We start from the raw sequence: 15,113 nt of genomic DNA, 5'->3' as shown, positions 1-15,113 counted from the left end.
ACAAAGATAAAATTTGGAAATTCAACTTGAGAGACATTAAATAAATATTGGAGATTAGATTAAATAGGCTATTTTTGTATGGGCAGTAAAAAATTAAAAAGGAACATTAAAATACTCAGCTATAGAGAATAGAAAAAGACTCGAAAATTTAAAAAAAAAATTTGTTTACAAACAAAAACTTTGGCTAAAGCAGCAATCTCCTAAATATTAAAATGTTTCCCTCCTTTCAAATTCAGAAAACAAAACAAAAAATAACAAATTTCAGGCCACTGCAGGAAAATATCTACACAATCTAATAAAAACTTGGAGGGATAACAGAATATTATTCAGTGCTAAAGAGAAATGAGCTATCAAGCCATGAAAAGACATGGAGGAAACTAAAACGAACAATACTAAGTATAAGACGCCAATCTGAAAAGGCTACATACAGACTGCATGATTCCAGCTATATGACATTCTGGAAAAAGCAAAACTAGGGAAACAGTAAAAATATCAGGGGTTGTGGGGAGGAAGGGATGAATGGGTGGAGCACAAAGGATTTTTAGGACAGTTATACTATGATATAGGATCATACTCTGATGATACTACAATGGTTGTTACACATTTGCCCAAACCCACAGAACGGACAACACCAAGAGTGAAACCTAACGAAAAGTATGGACTTTGGTCCATATCATTTGGGTGATAATGATGTGTCAATGCAGGTTCACCGATTGTAACAAACATAACACTGTGGTGGGGGATGTTGAAACATCTCTGTACTTCATGCTCAATTTTACTATAAACCTAAAAGTGCTCTAAAAAAAAAAGTCTGTTGAAAACAACAACAACAAACAAACTTGGAGGGCCTGGTATGCTTTTCAAGTTATACTGATTAGGGCCCTTTTCATTGAAATTAATGTTGGCGCTTTCATTCTGAGGATCCTGATGGGAATGGTGATACAGGGAAGGGTCTTAAAAAAGCAAATCTTAACAACTAGTCAAATGAAATCACTCCAAATGTGCAAATATTCATCTTAAGCTGGACATGTTGGAACACCTTTCCAACTGAAGACAAACTGAACAAGTTTCAAAGAACAGTAAATTTAATTCTAACATGTAGATTTTTGTTTGTTTGTTTGTTTTGCTATAATAAAAACATTGCTGGGGCTGCCAGGTGGCACAGCGGTTAAGTGCCAACGGTCTGCTTCAGCTGCCCAGGGTTTGCGAGTTCGGATCCCAGGTGCAGACATGGCACCGCTTGGCACGCCATGCTGTGGCAGGCATCCCACATATAAAGTGGAGGAAGATGGGCACGGATGTTAGCTCAGGGCCAGCCTTCCTCAGCAAAAAGAGGAGGATTGGCAGATGTTAGCTCAGGCGTAACCTTCCTCAAAAAAATAAAAAATAAAAAACATTGCCTTTGAGTAAGTATAAGAAAAGGGTCATGACTCAACTGTACACTCAGTGACAACTCTGCCCCTTTCCCTACCTGAACTAAGTAATACTAGACATGTTAGGGCTTAGGTTCTCAAATCAGACAGGCCCAATCATCTACCGGATTAGCTGTCATTTTAGATCCTCTTCAAGAGTGGGGCTGCTGACTAGGAAAGCCAGGGCCCAAGGAAAGTCACCTTGGCACCCACAACTCAAAGAGCATTTGGGTTCCCAGGAGGTGTAACCTGACCACATCGAGGGTGCCGGGATGGTTACATTATACTGCCCTTCGACTTTTGTTGTGGGCTTCCACAGTCAGATAAAGACACACGCCATTTAATTTCCTCTTAGAAAGCTGTGAAAAATTTGTCTATTTTAAGTTGGCTACATGTTTGCAATTTAAAATTTTCATACTGACATCTTTTTACGGAGTTCCAAAAAAGTTTTTAGTCAAGACGAATTTACTCAAGGAAATGCACGCATAGGTTTTTGTTTTAAAATTTAGGTTTGTCCTTTTCTTGGCAGGAGGCGGGGGGAGGGGGGGGGGGGATGCTGGGAGGGTGTCTTTCTTTCTGACCACAAAGGAAAGTATTGCAAAAATGTCATCTGACTAAAGGCAACCTATGGACTTTGGGAAGTCAGTTGAGGACACCGAATAATGAGCCAACACCGAGCCTCCTCCCTCTGACCTCTCCGCACCTGCTCAACTGCAGCCCAGGAGGAGGAAAGTTCGCTTCTCTTTTTAAATGGGTTTAGGTTTATACCCTATGTCCCCCTTCTCCCTCAAACAAACGAACGCCAACCTCACCATCAAACTGTAAGTGAACGATGAGTATCCAATAAGCATAAAAGGTCAACAAACAGCGCTGGGGCAGGTGGCTAACGACAGCGACCAAACGCGGACGCCCTGGCTTGGGGGGTGGGGGGGTCTTGCTGCCCTAGGGAGGGCGAGACTCCATCCCCGGGAACGAGAACCCTTTTCCTGCACCGCCGCGAGGACGCCCCCTCAGGGGCAGCGCCGAGACTGCTGGGGTACAGAGGGACCGCCTGGTCGCTGCCGCCCACCCTGCTTGCCCCGAATGACCCCAGCACCCAGGAGCGGTCCTCTCAGGGGTATCAGTCCCTCTCCCCCGGCGACGAGGGAGCAGCGAAGCCGCGCCTCATCTTTCTGGCCGAGCTACCTGCCCGCAGGCCCGGCTCGCAGGTGAGGCGTGGACAGGTAACCGCACCTGCTCGGCCAACCCCACCTGCTGCGTCCCCGTGCCGGCTCCTCCGCCTCCACCGCCTGGGTCGGCTCGGCTCCTGCTCGCGGAGCCGGGGCGCCCCGTGCCGACCTACCTGCGCGTCCGCAGCCCCGGGGGCCCGCGCTCCCCGGCGTGCGCCCCGCGCCGCTCCGGGCGCGCCGGCGGCGGCCCCGCGCCCGCACTTTCGCGGCTGCCGGCGGCTGCGGGCTCAGCGGGAAGCCCCAGCGCTGCCCGGCTCGCCGCCTCCGAGCGGCTCCATTGTGACGCGGCGCGTTCGGCCGGCCAATCGCCGCGCGGCGGCGCGAACCGCTGACTAAGTTCGCGGGAGGAGGAGGAGCCGGCTGGGCGGAGGCAGGAGGCGGCGGCGGCCGCGGGGTGGCGGTGGCAGAGGAGGAGGAGGAAGAGGAGGAAGAGGCTGTGGCCGCTTCGGTAGCTGCTGCTGCTGTTAATTTTGCAGCGGCCTTGGGCTGAGTGTTTGCCCAGCTTTGGCACTGCGGGGGCCGGTGACTCACCCCTTGCTAATGGAAACAAAGCGCAGCTGCCATCACCGGGAGCGCGCCATGTGGCCGCCCCAGCGCGCTCCTCTCAGCCTCCGGTCCGCACAGCTACACATTCGCGGCGGGCTAGAAAGAACGGGGCTCTCTTCAAGAGAAGGAAGGGAGAGAGACGTAGGGCTGTCCACCCTTCCGCGCCCCGCAAGGGAGTTTGGAGTACAGTATTTAGGTGTCGGGCCCCCGCCTGCTCACGTGTGCACCCCTGAGTAACTTATTTACACATCGTGTGTTGGGCCCTAAGGGAAGGCTCAGGTGGAGCACGTGGGAACCTTTCTCTTGCCCGTGGAGGTACCTTTCTTTACATTGCGTGCTTGGAAGGGCTGCGGGGCCAAGCCCCTGTGCGGGAGGGTTTACAGTTGTACCAAACTAAGCGGCTTAAGTTAGGATTCTGGGCCTCCGATACCATCCACCTCTCTCACATGTCCTTATCCTGGGGATGGAGAGGGAACAACATGATAGAAAGGCCGTCCGACACTCATAACCAGCGTTTTATTGCTAAGGAACTGCCCGTCCAGTCTTATCTACTGCCCCACTCATTTTCCTCTCCAGTAAGTGGCCCTGCGTTTGGAAAGCAGCAACGTGCCTACAAAACAAACAAAAAATTAATCCAAATCCAGGAATTCGGGGGACTTAATATTTTAACCATCCTCATTCACTCCTCACTTTCATCCCCACCCCAGATTTAACTCAGTCCTTTTGCCAGGGCTATCTTCTCCAACACAGTGATTCAATTAGGCAACATTTATATCTCTGAGTTGCTATGGCAATCCCATCCCCATTTAAAAAAAAAAAAGTGTTTGTACAGGGACCTCCCAAAGGAGTAAAATGAAGACTATAAAAGACTCAGCATTTGAGGCATCTGATCCGATTGTGTAAGTGGGAGTAGGGAAAATGGCTTTGCTGAGTTGTGTGAGACCAAGTTGCCTCCCACAGAGACTGTTCAGGTTAGGACTACGATTTGAATTACCCTGAAAGGGAATGAGAAGACTTGTCTTTATGACGTTTCTCTATTCTTTCCTTGTCCACTCCATTCTGGGTTGACAGCTATCTTCTTCCTGAGTCTTGGAGGAAAGGCTGAAAGAGCATTCCTGCATTTGGTCGTTCACTGAGTTTTTACTGAGCTTATGTGTGTGAGACACTGTGTAAGCTAATTTAGATTTCAGTTTGATCCTCACACTGCTTAGCATGTGGAGAGGGAAGTAAAAAATATACAGAATTTGAAACATGAGACAATATGTTTCATGAAAACATATGAAACAAGGAATATGAAAGGAAAAAAGTGAGTGCAATAAGAGATATGATTGTAATGTCATGACATTAAAAATGGAAAATGTCTAATTTTTCCATCTGTCTCTTTGTTTGGAAAGGAATGTTTCCTCCCCTTTCAAGTCCGTGAACAGATAATCCATTCGTTTATCACAGCATTATCACTACCTGTGTGACTTGGGGTAGTTACTTCATCTCCTTAGCAGTCAGTCTTTTCATCTATAACATAAGAGGTCATAAACTAGATGATCTGTTAAGATTCCAATTCCAATGATGCTATGAATAAAAAAGTGACTTCCATGCTTGGTAACCTAGATCACTATTAGCAAGAAGTTAAATGATCAAGTTCATTAAAACTGTATTAGCTCTGGGTTAATCTCAGATATGTAGCTTATAAATGTGTTTACTTTATTTCAATTCTCATTAACAAAATCATCTCCCACGGTGACAACATTTATTACTGACACTGGAGAAACTGGGCTTCTGAATTTGTGATATCACTTCTGGGAATAATCCTGGGAAACTGGAGCATCAAATAGATGTTTCTCTTGTTTCTCCTTCTATGATGCTTCACTTAAGCTCCTGCTTGCATTACAGTGAAGAGAAAGATGAATAACCTCACATTGCTGTTCTTGGAGAACTTTATCCCCATGCAGTTGATACGAGCCCATAAAAAAGACAGAGTAGTACGTATTGAGTAACTGGAAATTATTGGCATCCCAGGGTAGGCCTGATAAGGAGAAATACAAATACTGTTTGGCTTTTAATGCCTGTGTCCAGTTTTCCCACTACAGTGTAATCTCTGAAACCAAGACCTGTGGAGTCTTGGAATATGTTCGGTCCTCGCAGGTGTATCTAAAATTCTCTAAGGGACTCTCTGACCAGGTTTTTTTTTTTTTTTTAGGAAGATCTGCTACCAATTCTCCTCTTTTTGCTGAGGAAGCTTGGCCCTGAGCTAACATCTGTGCCCATCTTTCTCTATTTTATATGTGGGCCACCTGCCACAGCATGGCTTGAGAAGCAGTACGTAGGTCTGCACCCAGGATCCGAACTGGCAAACCCTGGGCCACCAAAGCAGAGTGCACGAACTTAACCACTATGCCACCTGGCCAGTCCTGACCAATTTATTTTAGTAAAAGAATATTCTAAAATACTCAGTCCCTATTTCCATGACCAAATTCATTGAAGTTTAAGATAGTGATTAAAAATCCCATCATAGATATTAAGCATTATATGCTCATCAGTATGCTGGATGTCATGGGCGATACAAAGAAGCATCAAACGTGGTCCCTGACCTCAGCAGCTCACAACTTAGATGAACACTTGGAAGACAATCAAGCGCTACTTATGCTCAAAGGAAGAGATGGAACAATGCAGGTGGTAAGAGTCAGGAAAAGCCTTATGAAGAAAGAGGAACTTTAGGTATTGAAAGAGAAGCAGGATTTGGAAAAACAATCCTATACCTTTGCCTTATCTGCCCCAAATATTGTCTTGAAATGACCAATCCATGCTCAGGGCTCAGTCAATCTCTTTCTGTTAAGCTGAGAATCTCTAGAAGAAACAGAAGTAAAAACGTTCTGTTTTCTACAACATCCCATTGAGTGGAAGAATAGTTAGTAATAAGGTCTCTACATTCGTATGACAAAGAGGAGGGCTATGAACAGCGAAATGTGGCCAGTTCCTTTACCCAAGCACACAAGCAAAGTCACAGATAATAGAAATGAGAGGATCACCACAATTTGGTCATGACCCACAAGAAGTAATCAAGTAACTCCCGGGTTTGGCAGGTCTCTTCTGAGCTGATTCCCTGAAAAAAAAAAAAAATCTCTGAGTGACATGAGCATTAAGCTATGCTCCATGTGGCTGCCTTGATAAGAGTTTCGTTTTCTCTGAGTCTTGAGAAAATTTTTATAATTAATGGAAGACAATATTATTCAACATTAACAATTCTTTTCCAATTCAGTATTCTAAAATGACTTATGATAATGAAAAATCCTCTATTTCTTTAAATTAACTAAACATTGAATGTCTACAGTGCATAAAAGAAGGCAGTGGGGATCTTACCAAGGTGAGGAAGAATACAAGATAAACATAATAATTCCTTTTCTTAAAGATGTGTACTCTATTGGGGAAGGTATGTCCAGATAGCCTACAGCATCTTAGACGGGAGAGGAGGTTGGTGGGCCATGTAGGGTTGAAGAAGAATCATACTGAACATAGGTCTGAGGAAGCTTGGTTAGCTTTAAGGTTCTAAACTGGAATATTACTTTTAAATGTTGTCTCAGCATCATGGTTCAAGTTTGTTAGTTCTACTGAGATGTCAGATTAGAAGAAAAAAACAAAAGTTAGAAGTCACTCATGGTTTTGCATTCTCAGAAATTTTGCCAGAATCTCCCTGGTTCGCTATGTATGATTGAGCACATTGTCACTGATAAAGAATTTTAATTTATTTTTGGCCAAACCCTTCACCGTGTTTTCCTGACCTTTTCAATTTCCTGGTTGCAGGGGTTTAACATGAGCTTTCCTTGGGCTTGGGGAAAATTCTGAGAATGAACCCTGGGAATGAGCTCAGTGATGAGAATTCTGAGGGCAAGATGAGTAGGACATTGCACATGTGTTTGGAATACAGTAGCTTGACCTAGAAATCCAAACTGTAATTGTGCAAGGCCGGCTGTACACTTCTGTGTGAGTCGATCCCTTGTCATGGTCCCAGTTTGAAATATTCACAACTATTTACTCTGTCTTCTCACCATTCACTGTGTTAGTTGCTCCGTCTACCTTAGCTATACACTGTCCCTTCCTTATGAAACAGGTGCTGTGAAGGTGACCTTCCAGCCTCTTCTGCAAAGGAAAAACACCAATTCCTGCAGCAGGATGCCCAACATCCCCAGTTGATCTGTCTTCTGGGAAGTTGTCCAAATATTTCTTTGAAAGTTTCCCATGCATCCCATTTAAAGAATATATGCTATCTTCTGGGTCACATATTGGAATCTACCGTATAGCAGCCAGCCAGCGATTGACTCTCATCCCTTTCTTGTCTATAAAAAAGAGGTGTCTTCTAAGAAAATATTTGCAAGTGAAGCCAGGCTGAAAGCCCGGAATTAAAGCAGAGCTGATGCTCCTCAGCTCCTGCAAAGTAGTCTAAAAAAAGCCCTGATGAGTTCAGCTAGTGACTGAGACAGTGCTTGCTGGGATCCCTGTAAGGTTCAGTCTGTGTCCCCTGAACCATGTTGAAATCTGGGCAAGAGGTTTCCTGGTGCTGCAAAAGCAGCTGGTTTCTGAGGTTCCTCAATAAACCATTTTGTTTCTTTGGTTCGGAGTAGCCTAGGTCTAACACCAGCTAGACCTTGATTCCCCCCTGGCCCCTTCAGCAGCTGTGTGTGTGTATGTGTATGTCTTGGCCTAATATAAGGCCATTTGTTAATTATAATACACATTGAATACTGGACTTCAATTCTCATCTAAACTGATTCCCTAAGAGTAGGAACTGATATATCTCTGTGGTTTAATAAAAATTTGTAACAATCAAAATAACCTGTAAAAGAACAAGATTTGGAACATTTCAGATCTGGGGAAGAAAGAGATAAATGCCAGAAAGGGCACTGGGCTTGAAGTCTTGGGTTCTATTGGGGGCTCTTCTGGCCGTGAGACCTAGCGTGAGCCAGTAACAGTTGAGGCAGGAGTTTTTATTTTCCAGTGTGTTTACTGTATCTATCCTGGACTAGATAAGAAAAGAAGATGGGTAGAGTTCATGTTTCCGAAGTCTCAGACTTCATTTCATTTCACTCATTCATTTATCATCCAGCAAATGTTTATTCTGTGCTTATTATCTGAAAATCTGAACTGGTTTCTTGGGATACAGTGGTCCATATGATGGAGGTGGCCTTTGCCCTCCTGAGGTCCAAAGTCTCCCAGCGTTCCTCCAGAGAATGTTAGGCTGGATGTGATAAATTGGTGAGAACTAACTAACCAGACTCCAGTCTGTTCTACAACACCTATGGTTTTGTCTCCTGAATCCTACATACCCAAATGACATAACTGTGAACATAGTTCTAATTATCTGCTTATTATTCTACTAATTTATCTCTGCAAACTTCTTTACAAACAGTTCACTGTCTCCACCAAGTTGTTGTTTTTGGAACATATAATAGCAATAGGACACTTGCCCTCAAGAAGCTTAAAGTTTTTAAACTTAAGAAAATAGAGGCTGGGGCCGGCCCTGTGGCCATGTGGTTAAATTCTCACTTTCCAGCTTCGGCGGCCTAGGGTTTCGCTGGTTTGGATCCTGGGCGCAGACCTAGCACCACTCATCAAGCCACGCTGAGACGGCATCCCATATAGCACAACTAGAAGGACCTACAACTAGAATATACAACTATGTACTAGGGGGCTTTGGGGAGAAGAAGAAGAAAAAAAAAAAGTTGGCAACAGATGTTAGCTCAGCTGCCAGTCTTTAAGAAAACAGAGGCAAATATGTAGTCAGATGTGTGAGCAAATATGGAGCCCAGTAGAATCTCCTAACACAGGATATTGACATGGCTCAGAGCCCACAGCTCAAATATGCTTTGTAAGAGCTGAACATGAAAAACGGCAGCAAAATAATAAATGAGATGTTTTTCAACTCATTACAAAATTGAGGGGCAAAGGTAGTCAGGTCTTACATTGTTAGAGAACAGAGTGAGTTAAAATGGAGAAGACTTCTCAGAGAAATTGAGACCTGTGAGTGAATTAAAGAACTTGGGACTTCAAAGCAAGCCTGTTGTTTTGGTGAGTAGAACAGCTTTTGGTGGCTGACACAGGCCTTTGTGTAGGTGGGGAAGTTACTGACAGTTTGATTACAAGTAAAGATGAAGAGGAAGCATACTGGAGGATGAAAACAGACAGATAGGTGGGTGGAAATTTTACAAATTTATCTTCGTCTTTGAGAGAACTTGATTGTCAAATAAACTTCCTGGATTTACTTAACTTACCAATTCAATGAAGAGATATAATATTTTGCTCTTCAGGGTCGTTAAGGACAAAAAGAATGTGTGCATTCTGATAAAATACAATCATAATACAAATAATTTCTATTTATAAACTACTTTATAGTTCATGCAAATTGCTCAAATATTGTATTTTTCATTTCTAACCTAGATACTCTTACTTCTACAGTCTGTATACCTAAGAGTAAAATCATCTATTAGCAGTCCCTAGCCTTGCTGAGTCACTCTCCCAAACCTCCTGCAGCTCAGCTGTCATTCAGAGGCTCAGTAGGTTGAAAGATGACATTTGCTTAACTGCAGACCCCTAACATCCTCTGGAGAAATACTGCAACACTGTGGACCTCAGGAGGGCAAAGGCCACATCCATCACGTGGATTAGTGCATCTCCAGAAACTGGTACAATGTTTTCCACATAGTAGGCACAGAATAAATATTTGTCAAATGATGAATAAATTAAAAGAAATGAAATAGTGACTGAATAAATGAAATGAGTCTTAGACTTCTGAAACACACGTCTTCTCTATCTTGTATATTCCAGGTCATCTCAGGATTTAACCTCTAACTCTATTTCAGGTCTCACAGTTTAACATGTTTCTACTTGATTGAAGAATCAACAAATTTAAAAGACTGGGATTTGGAGGTGGGAGGGAGTACATGGGGGTAACTTGAGAAGACAAGGGCGTGATATACAAGTGGCAACATTTGTCACAATTAGCTATGCAAATTACTTATTAAAAATTACTTCTTATGTTTCTCATGGCTATGGATGTCTTCCTCTCATCCTTCTCGTAACACATACATCTTCATTGGCATTGGGCCATTTTTTCCAACTTGAGTATCTTGTGATTTTAAAGTGTCATAGTATCTTGAAATTTCTTTGATAATTCTTGACCAGAAGATTAGCTTTGGAGATGCTGGAAACCATGGTGATTCACATAAAAAAACAAGACAGTGTAAAGACATGAGTCAGAAAATCATGACTACCTTTAGAAATAGCTACCTAAATGTAACATAGTGACAAAAACCCCGGATTCTGGAACAAGACTACTTGGATTCAAATCTTGGCTTTGCCCTTATGAGCTGTTTGATTTTTGTTGTTACTTAATTTTTCTGTGCCTTCGTTTTCTGTTTGAAAAATGGGTTGTGGTGAGGATTAAATAAATAATACAGTTAGAGCTGTTCCAGGCACATAGTAAGTTCCATATTACTCTTAGCTCTTATCACGATCTTGGGTAAGCCACTTACCCACTCTGGGTTTAGAGTTTCCATGTGTAAAATGAGAGGCTTAGTTTAGATTATCTCCAAGGCACTCCTGAACCTACTGTTTTCAAACAAAGGCAGTTAGTCCATGAGCTTTTCTATATATATGTGTGTGGTTAGAGATGGGGCAGTGGATGATTAGTTACTAAATGCTTTCTTTGCTTGATGGGAGAAGAAGCTATTGGGAGATCGAGGCAACCTTCTTTACTAGACTGTAAATTCCTTGAGGGTAAGAAGTGTATCTTTTCCTCTTCCATATCCCAAGCCCTGACATGGGACCTGGGGATAGTGGATACTCAATAAACTATTAGTGAGAGTGGAATAAATGTCCTGAGTCTTTTGTTCCCAGTGTTTGGGAATGAGAAAGCATGGGATTTCTAGAAAGCCTTTTCTAGCTTTAAAGCTACTTAGACAAAATATTCAAAAAACATTAGTGCTCTCTACTGGAGATATTCATAGTGCAGGAATTCATAGTTGATTGGTTTTTGGATGGCAGATTCTGATTTGAGTTCAGAAGTCCTGCATTTTAGAAATAGGATAAGGCAGGTGGACATATTTTGTTGTGTCCCAAGTACAGATTTGGGGTTATGGCATTGAGGATAACATGATTTACACTCAAATGCCAGTCTCATTTCTCTGCCTTATAGTTCTGCCCTTCCTTCAGAGCACTGATATCTATGTGTGTACAAATTTTGTATTATTTCTCATTCATTGTAAATAAAAAGAGAGGGATAACATTAATTAAAATATCAATGTTAAGAAAGTGAAGACACTCCACAGAATGGTAGAAAATATTTGCAAATCATATATCTGATAAGGGACTTGTATCCAGAATGTTTTAAAACACAACTCTACAATAAATAATCCGATTTCAAAATGGACAAAGTATTTGAATCAACATTTCTCAGGAAAAAACAATATATATATATACAAATGGACAATAAGCACATGAAAAGACAGTCAACATCATTAGTCATTAGGGAAATGCAGATGAAAACCACAAGGAGATACTACTTCAGACTCATTAGGATGACTAAAATAAGACAATGATAAGTCTTTGGCCTGATGGCACAGTGGTTAAGTTCGCATGTTCCGCTTTGGTGGCCCGGGGTTCACTGGTTTAGATCCTGGGTGCAGACATGGCACCACTTGTCAAGCCATGCTGTGGCAGGCATCCCACATGTAAAGTAGAGGAAGATGGGCTGGGATGTTGGCTCAGGGCCAGTCTTCCTCAGCAAAGAGAGGAGGATTGGCAGCAGATGTTAGCTCAGGGCTAATCTTCCTCAAAAAAAAAGACGAGTCTCAGTGAGTATGTGGAGATATTGCTGGTGGGATTGCAAAATGGTATATCCACTTTGAAAAACAGTCTGGCAGTTTCTCAAAATGTTGAAAATAGAAGTACTACATGATCCAGCAATTCTACTCCTAGGTATAGACTCAAGAGAACTGAAAACATGTGGCCATGCAAAAACCTGTACGTGAATGTTCGGAGCAGCATTATTCATAATAATCAAACGGTAGAGAGGCTGGCCCGGTGGCTTACTGGTTAAGTTCATGAGATCTGCTTCGGTGGCCCAGTGTTCATGGATTCGGATCCCAAGCGTGGACCTGTACACCACTCATCAAGCCATGCTGTGGCAGCATCCCACATACAAATTAGAGGAAGATTGGCACAGATGTTACCTCAGCAACAATCTTCCTCCAGCAAAAAGAGGAAGATTGGCAACAGATGTTAGCTCAGGGCCAATCTTCCTCACCAAAAAAGAAAAAAAGAAACAGCCCAAATATTCATCAACTGATGAATGGATAAACAAATTGTGATATAGCCATACAATGAAATATGTTTTGGCCATAAAAAGTAATGAAGTATCAATATGTGCTACAACATAGATAAACCTTGGAAACATTATGCTAAGTGAAAGAAACCTGTCACAAAAGGCCACATGTTATATCAGTTCATTCGTATGAAAGGTCCAGAATAGGCAAATCTGCACACAAAAAGTGGTTGCCAGGGGTTGGAGGAGAAGGGGCAGAGAGCAACTGCTAATGGGTACAGGGTTTCTTTTTGGGGTGATGAAAATCTTCTGATATTAGATAGTGATGATGGTTGCACAACTCTGTGAATAAACTAAAAAACACTGAATTGTACTCTTTAAAAAGGTGAATTTTGTGGTGAATTACATCTCATTGCTATTAAACAAAATCAATGTCCTCTAAATCTACCAAATTCCAATAAACGGAGGTCAAAGTTTCAGGCTTTGGTGCATCTTGGGAAACTAGACTTTGCCATATAAAGATCTCTTGGAGAGTTAAGCGTGTCAAGTGATTTGTTTTGTTTTGTTTTTTTCCACTGAAGAAATAATCTGAGATTAGGTTGTGTGATGCCAAAAGAACCAATTAAGAAGTGTAAAAAGCATTCTAACTGCCTATTTGATTTTATTGAATTTAAACTTTTTGCCTTTTATTGAGCTAACTACTAAGTATAGTAATTTTTTTAAGTAAAAAGTATAAAGAATGAATCCTGGGGCTGGCCCGGTGGTGCAGTGATTAAGTTTGCACTTTTGGCTTCTCAGTGGCCCGGGGTTCGCTCATTTGGATCCCAGGTATGGACATGGCACGGCTTGGCAAAAGCCACGCTGTGGTAGGTGTCCCAGATATAAAGTAGAGGAAGATGGGCATGGATGTTAGCTCAGGGCCAGGCTTCCTCAGCAAAAAGAGGAGGACTGGCAGTAGTTAGCTCAGGGCTAATCTTCCATTAAAAAAAAAAAAGAATGAATCCTATATTAAGTACTCCCCAAACTGCGTCTGGGACTTAAAATAAATGCTAGTCAGGGCTGAAGGATAATATGGCAGGGGGAATTATATATATATTTTTCTTTTCACCTTTGTCAGTTTTTGTTTCATATTTTTGGTGGTCTGTTTTTAGGTTCATACACATTATAATTGTCCTATCTTTCTGATGGATTGATAGTTTTATCACTACAAAATGTCCCTCCAGCTTTATGATTGTTCTTGTTTCCATCTTGTATCTTTTTCCAACCTTTTACTTTCAATCTAGCTGTAATTTTGACAATAAACTGTGTCTCCTGTAGACAGTATATAGTTGGATCCTTTTTTTTTAATCCCAGTCTGATAATCCTCCGCTTTTCGATTGGATTATTTAGTCCATTCACATTTCTTATTGATATAGTGGGATTTACACATGCTGTTTTAGTTATTGTTTTCCATATGCCTTGTCTTTTTTATTCCTCTATTTCTTCTTTACTGCTTTCTTTTGCATTAATTGAATATTTTCCAATGTTGCATTTTAGTTTCTTTAATCATTTTATCACAATATGTATTTTACTTATTTCCTTAGTGGTTGCTTTAGGGCTTACTATATACATCTTAACTTATCAAAAATGCCTTCAGAATTATACTAACTTAATTCCAATGAGATGTAGAAACATCATTCCCATATAGCTATATGCTCTTTTTCTCTCTTACTGTGGTGTTATTGCTATACGTATTACCTCTCTAGATATTACAAATCCAACAATACTTTGTTGTAATTATTATTACTTTATATAATTTTGTTATCTTTCAAAGAAGTTGAGAGGAGAAAGGAGACCAAGGATATATTTATGGCTTTTGTCATATTAACCTTATTTATCATTTCAGGTTCTCTTCGTTTGTTCCTGTGATTCAGGTTAACATTGTGAGTCATTTCTCAGCCCAATACAGCTTTGTTCCCATTCGCTTCCTTGTGCTGTTATTGGCAAATATATTGCATTTCTGTATGTTATAATCCCGACAGCACAATTATATACCTATTGCTTTATTCCTTTTAAATCAGTTACGAGAAGAAAGGATAAGAAATATGCATTTATATTCTTTTATAATTACAGAATTACCTTTACTGATGTATTTTGTTTTTGTGTGTGTATGGATTCAAATTACTATCTGGGGTCACTTGCTATCAGCCTGAAGAAATTACTTTTTGTTTTTTAAATAACAGAAATGTCTTTCCCGCAGTTCTGGAGGCTGGAAGTCAGATCAGAGCGTCAGTGTGGGCCAGTTCTGGTGCGAGCCTTCTTCCAGGTTATAGACTGCCGCCCTCTCGTCGTATCCTCACATGGTGGAAAGAAAACTAGCTAGTTCTCTGGCTTCTTCTTGTCAGAGCACTAATCCCATTCATGAAGACACCACCCTCATGACCTAATTACCTCCCAAAGGCCCCACCTTCAAATACCATCATGTTGGGATTAGGGTTTCAAAATATGAATTTGGGGGGGAAACAAACATTCAGTCCATTGCATCTGGCATCCCTAAAATGGGCTCATTCTCGTGGTCCAAGATGGAGGCTGAAACTCTAACCATCACACTCACCTTATAGGCTGATAGCAGGA

The 15,113-nt window shown here is 41.8% G+C and overlaps 1 protein-coding gene across 7 annotated transcripts in view; it reads right to left on the bottom strand.

The window, feature by feature from the left end:
• The window catches only part of LRRC8B (leucine rich repeat containing 8 VRAC subunit B), a 67,401-nt gene extending 64,449 nt beyond the window's left edge, over window positions 1-2,952 (bottom strand). For all 7 annotated transcript variants that reach the window (XM_070486795.1, XM_044749514.2, XM_044749513.2 and 4 more), the window contains exon 1: window positions 2,755-2,952. The gene's annotated coding sequence lies outside the window, so the exon portion shown is untranslated. The remainder of the gene's footprint in view (window positions 1-2,754) is intronic.
• Window positions 2,953-15,113: the final 12,161 nt, after the last annotated feature.

The sequence above is a fragment of the Equus asinus genome, chromosome 16 (genome assembly GCF_041296235.1).
Source record: "Equus asinus isolate D_3611 breed Donkey chromosome 16, EquAss-T2T_v2, whole genome shotgun sequence".
In the NCBI taxonomy this organism is placed as follows: domain Eukaryota; kingdom Metazoa; phylum Chordata; class Mammalia; order Perissodactyla; family Equidae; genus Equus; species Equus asinus.
This window is presented reverse-complemented; position numbering and strand designations above follow the sequence as displayed.